A 6406-nucleotide genomic window follows, 5' to 3' on the forward strand; every position below is an offset into this window, starting at 1 on the left:
TTCACTGACCTAAGAGAGCTCAGAGGATATTCAAGACAACTGAGAGATCTGAAACCTATCAAACTCAAGTGATGTCCCCAAGGTCTCACAGGTTAATAAATATCTGAGATGGAATCCAGGTCTTCTCACTCCATAGCCAGAGTCTTCCCATTATACCAGTATGCCTCCCTAAAGGGAAATGAGTATAAATTAATATCTCAATTAACAGACTAGTAGTTTATCTGTAATTTCCATTCACAGAGAGTTGATTGGAAATGATGAGAGAAAGGTTACAAGCTTACTTAGCATGTAGCAGTAAAGGAAAAACTGGAATCAAGTTCTTGATTCTTGAAGTCAACCCTCTATCTAAGATAGCATGATGCTTCTTGACCAAAAATTATACATCTAATCAGATGTTGTCTTTCAAAATAGTCATCTTGGCAAACTATATTTCCTATTTATTCTGTATATAGCTTGCTTTGTCTATATTTGGTTTCATATAGCTCTCCCATTAAAATTAAGGGCATGGATTGTCTTATGCCTCTTTTTGTGTCCCCAGCATTTAATATGGGTACCTGGCATATATTAAGCACTTAATAAATGTTATCAACGTACTGATTAAAACATACACTTACCCCAATGATGCTGCTGCCATTTGCTTAAAGCCTTAGGGGAAAATCCTCTTTTGAAATTACTTTCACATCTGGTTTTGAACTACACAAGAAAATTATCTCATTATTTTAGGGCAACACTAAGTCTACAAACCAGTTTCATCACCCACCTCATTTCTTCGAGTTGGCTCCACAGAGACACTTGGCTATTAAAAAACGACAACAACAACAACAATTCACAACTTAAAAGAAGTCATGTAACAAAATAATATGCTCCAAAGTTTTAAAAGCAATTCAAGAAGAAAAATAAAAAAAAATGTTTCTGGCAATGCAGCATTGTTAGAATAAGTGCATAGTCTCCTGAAGTAACTACTGTGAAAGGGAATAATGCTGAATGTGGATGTTTAAGCTCTGTGTATTAAAATGTCACATTACAATATCACTGTAATTTATCTAGATTTGCCCTTTTGAGCTTAAGCAATTTCCTCCAGTCTTTACATTTTGTTTTGTTCTATAATATATCCATATAGAAAAGATATGGGAGTACTGCATCCTTGCCATGGAGTTCAAAAGGGCTGGGTTCAAATTCTGCTTCTTATATTTAAAGTCTGGTATCAGCTGTCATGCTATTCTCCAATTAGATTTGGACCTAGATAAATGGAGGAAAGAATGGTCAAGTCATTTAACTTTTCTAAACTTCAAGCAGCTCTCTAACACTTAGGAGGCTGCAATCCACACCAAGATGGCAGCCAGACACAGTAGATAAAGTCCTAGACCTGGAGAGATTCATCTTCTTGAACTGAAATCTGGCCTCAGACACTTAATAACTGTGTGACCCACTTATTTAACCTTGTTTGCCTCAGTTTCTTCATCTGTAAAATAAACTGGAGAAAGAATGACAAACCTTTTATTCTGGTATTTTTGCCAAGAAAATCCCAGATAGTGTTGCAAAGAGCTGAATGTGACTGAAAGAACTACACAATAAACAACAAATTCATATCAATGAAATCACAGATCCTGGATGTATTGACACTTATTTTATATTGTTTTGTATTATGGTTATAGTTATATGTATCCTATTTTATTAGACATGGTCTGATTTGCCTAACAAAACAGAATGCTTTCCTCAAAATGTATGAAAACTTCTTTTTGTAAAGCAAATCATGTGTTCATATTATTTCAATAAAATAATTTTAGGGTTTCAACTCCATTAAAATAAACATTGCCAAATTTTCCCTTCTTCTTAACATATCATATTGCCCAACATGTGACAACAGCTTCCTGATTCTGACAATCAGCTTCAAGTCTTAATACCTGTCAGACATTGGGAAAACATTCACTAAATTCAAGTAAATGGATCTTGGAGCATCCACCCCTACTCTAATCTAGAAACCATCCAAAGGAGATGACTGGTACTGAAAACTTGTCAAATGACTGAAGTGTAGAGTTGTGGTGGCAAGATATATAAAAATACCAGTGGAGTGGAGTGAAAAGAGCCAGAGGATCCAGGTTTCTGTTACTGATTATAGGCTCATCACTTTATTTCTATGGGTCTCAGATTACTCATCTATATTATGAAGGGTCTAGGATTCTAAATCCATGATTCTAACTAACAACAGGATCCACAACCAGGACCTCTCTAGAAGCAGCCTCCATAACTGTATACAGGAGATGTTACTCCAAAGAACCATAACTTATTACATGATTATCATCTTGATAAACCAGGGTCCCAAAGTCTAAGTGCAGTTTTAAGCTGTATGTTTAGAAACCATCTAATATAGCCTACATTTTATCCATAAAGCAAGTGAAATCCAGAAAGATTCAGTGACTTGGTCAATAAATATTACACGTAGTGATAAGGCTTTCTCTGGTGCCAAATCCTTTGCTAAGATGAGAGATCAAGGGAAAGGGAGAAAGCAGAAAGACAGAGGTACAGAGAGAAAAACAAAAAACAGAAAGAGAAGAGGAAGCAAATTAGAGAAGGAAAGAAACATTTTTGATTATTCAGATGATGGAGGAGAGGAGTGTAGCTAATACAAACAACAGGCAATCCAAAGGATTTAGTCCTCTATACAATTCCTAGTCATTCATTCCTGTCTATGCCCCACCCTAACCAGACCAGAGTCCAGGATTGTTCTCAATGTCAGTAACCCAGGATACAGCCGGGCAGTCAGTGGCAGAATACAAGTTATGGACGTTGCACTATTGCCTGACAAGGACAATCCATTTAAATATGGTCAGCTTCTTATTATGGTTTTAAATCTATGATCTCAATCAACTACGTTGGAGCAGTGTCATGAAAAATTTAAAAATTGGATAATTAATCTTTCTTTGACTTATGTGGAATGCTATGTGTACAGGACTACACTTTAGCTTTAATTTCCTAATTATGGTATGTCAAAACTGATTATTAATATTAGTATGTATTCAGGGAAACATGATTGGGCAGTGGAAAGGGAACTTCAAAGAATGTTCCCCACTGGAGAGAAGATGAGAATCAAAACTAAGACACAGAGAAAAGATGAGGATCAAAACTAAGATACAGAGAAAAGATGAGGGTCAAAACTAAAATTGACTGATTAGTCATTTGCAAAGTATCCTTGTAGACAAATTTGAAGCCAGAAGAAAACTGTTTTCAAGTCCTGCTTCTAAAACATACTGACTGGGGAACTACTAAACCTCACATGCCCTAGGTTGGCAACGCTGAGACTACAAGTAGCAAGTATTGGCCTTCTTTAGTAGAGGAAGTGACCCAGGGGCTACCTACACCAATGAAATCATAGACCTAGTCGTTCATCCCTCTAATACAAATTTCACAAAGTTAAGTAGCTTGCAAAATACAGCATCAACACTACTGTAACCTATTTAACATATATAGGACCGCTTGCCATCTGGGGGAGAGGGTGGAGGGAAGGAGGGGAAAAATCGGAACTGAAGGGAGTGCAAGGGATAATGTTGTAAAAAATTACCCTGGCATGGGTTCTGTCAATAAAAAGTTATTAAAAAAACCTGCAATTGATATTTATACAGTAAAAAAAAAAAAATATATATATATATAGCATCAACAGCTTGGCTGGAATTTAAACAGAGGTTCTCTAAATCAAAATTCCAAGTGTTTCCACTATACCAAATCTACGTACACTTGTTCACATTCAAATTGGTTTATGACAGCCACTTTCCAAAAGAATTTTCACTTCCGAAGTGGAATTATAAGGGGAAGGACTTGCAAAATTATCTAGGACAGACAAATGATCTAAGGTAGTTTATTTGATGCTTTTATTTATGCATTTTTACATAGGCGGAACACTTTTAGAGAAGATATTTCCATTTCCAATGAGGCACTCAAAAGTCAGAGGCTCTCGGGTCCATCTCTGACTCCAAGTAAGTTCACACCTAAACTGACAAGGCTGAATTGCAAAAACAAGGGGAAAGACCCAGGTAGAACCTTGGGAGAAAGGGGGGGAGGTTTTTTGCTTTTTGTTTTTTTTGGAGGGGGTGGGTGGTGCAGGGGGCTCTTCCCTTTCTAGAAAAAGTGGACGCTTGGGGACGCGCCCCCTGGCCCGCCTGAAGCACCTCCTTTCCTTGAGGACCCCACTTCCCCTACTATAGGTGAAAACCAGGATTAAAGGCGGGCAGAGCGCTGCCGCCTCCTCCGCGCTTCTAAGTTTCCGAGTCCGGCTGCTTCGACCACCCTGCTCCGGGAATCTCCAGCGCCCCCCGCCCCCCAACGAGCCTCTTCCCTCTTTCCCCACAAGCCACACCCTCCCGAGCCCCCCTCCAGCAGCTACTTCTGCGGCCCCTCCTCTCCCCTGCCTGCGGCCCCGCCCGAGGCGCCCCCCCCCCCAGTGAGCTCAGGGTCCCCCGCAGAAGCGCCCATCTGTTGACAGGTCGGCTGCGTCTGCAGCTCCGGCGCCCTCCCCGCGCCCACTCCGTGCTCCCTGACATCTCCCAGCCGCCCCTCCCCCGCATCTTCCCCCCGCCCCCTTTCCCTATACACTTCCAGAGCAACAAGCCGCCGAGACTCACCCGGGGCGGGAAGGCAGGCGGGCGGGGGCAGCCTCCAGCCCTGGCTCAGCCCAGCCCTGCCCTGCCGGGACCAGTCGCGCGCCTGGCTTCCGCGGCTCCCCGGGCACACAGCGCGCCGCACTGGGGACTGGATGCTGCTGCTGCTGCTGCTGCTGCTGCTCGGCAGTGGGGGACGGGAGAAGGTTCCGGAGAGGGCGGGGTCAGCCGGGCTCCGCCTCCTTCTCAGAGACCGGCGGGGGGGGCATCGGAGGGGGGGGGTGCTGGTGCAAGTACCACAGCCCCGCAACCGCTACGGCTGATGGAGGAGGAGAAAAAGGAGGAGGAGGAGGAGGAAGCTGGCTGTTTGTCAGTCTGGCTGGCCGCGGCTCCAGGGGCTGCCGCCTTCTCCCTCCCTCTCGCACCCCTTCCAACTTTTCCCCTCCCTCTTTCAAGTAAGATTCTGCTTGGGCTGGGAGGGTAGTGCGTGACCTCCTAGCAGCAGCCTCTCCCCAGAAGAGGGTTTTTTTTTTTTTTTGGGGGGGGTATTGTGGTTATTTATGCGCCTTTACATCGGAAGTAGGACGCTGCTAATTGCATATTTCATCTTTTAGAGGTTAAAGGCAACAGACTGGCCGCGAACCCCTCCGAGCTGGAGACCACCCTCCTACTGAGCCACACTGCTCATTCACACGAATGGGGGATTCAGGGTATGGATTTTTTTTTATCATGGCCATTTGCCAAAGGAGAGAATTGTGGCTAAGAAAAGTGATTGAATGACTTCCCCACGGTGACAAGGCTAGTAAATGGCACAGTCCTCCTGAAACAGACTCTTGGAGGTTTCCTATGGAAGGAAAAAATAGCCAAGTCTGCCGGCTGTGTTATTTAAGCACGTTTCCCTTACTCCTTCATTCCAGCGACCACTAGAAAAATAAAAATAAAAACAAAACAAAACAGGAATGTGTGTGTTTGAGTACATTTCCTTTACTCTTTCATTCCAGATACCACCAAAAAAAGGGGTGTGTATCTGTATTGGAGCACATTTCCTCCACTTCTTCATGCCATCACTACCAGAAAATATGTGTGTGTGTGTGTGTCTGTGTGTTGAGCACATTTCCCTTACTTCATTACTACCAGAAAATGTGTGTGTGTGTGTGTTTGAACACATTTCCCTTACTTTATTCCATTACTACCAGAAAATGTGTGTGTGTGTGTGTCTGTGTGTCTGTGTGTTTGAGCACATTTCCCTTACTTCATTACTACCAGAAAATGTGTGTGTGTGTTTGAACACATTTCCCTTACTTTATTCCATTACTACCAGAAAATGTGTGTGTGTCTGTGTGTTTGAACATATTTCCCTTACTTTATTCCATTACTACCAGAAAATGTGTGTGTGTCTGTGTGTTTGAACATATTTCCCTTACTTTATTCCATTACTACCAGAAAATGTGTGTGTGTCTGTGTGTTTGAACATATTTCCCTTACTTTATTCCATTACTACCAGAAAATGTGTGTGTGTCTGTGTGTTTGAACATATTTCCCTTACTTTATTCCATTACTACCAGAAAATGTGTGTGTGTCTGTGTGTTTGAACATATTTCCCTTACTTTATTCCATTACTACCAGAAAATGTGTGTGTGTGTGTGTGTGTCTGTGTGTTTGAGCACATTTCCCTTACTTCATTACTACCAGAAAATGTGTGTGTGTCTGTGTGTTTGAACATATTTCCCTTACTTTATTCCATTACTACCAGAAAATGTGTGTGTGTCTGTGTGTTTGAACATATTTCCCTTACTTTATTCCATTACTACCAG

The 6406-nt window shown here is 42.1% G+C and overlaps 1 protein-coding gene across 1 annotated transcript in view; it reads right to left on the reverse strand.

Moving 5' to 3' along the window:
• The window catches only part of PAQR8 (progestin and adipoQ receptor family member 8), a 48817-nt gene extending 44050 nt beyond the window's left edge, over positions 1–4767 (reverse strand). The window contains exon 1 of the mRNA XM_003769148.4: positions 4617–4767. The gene's annotated coding sequence lies outside the window, so the exon portion shown is untranslated. The remainder of the gene's footprint in view (positions 1–4616) is intronic.
• Positions 4768–6406: the final 1639 nt, after the last annotated feature.

This window comes from Sarcophilus harrisii, chromosome 4 (genome assembly GCF_902635505.1).
Source record: "Sarcophilus harrisii chromosome 4, mSarHar1.11, whole genome shotgun sequence".
Classification (NCBI taxonomy): Eukaryota; Metazoa; Chordata; class Mammalia; order Dasyuromorphia; family Dasyuridae; genus Sarcophilus; species Sarcophilus harrisii.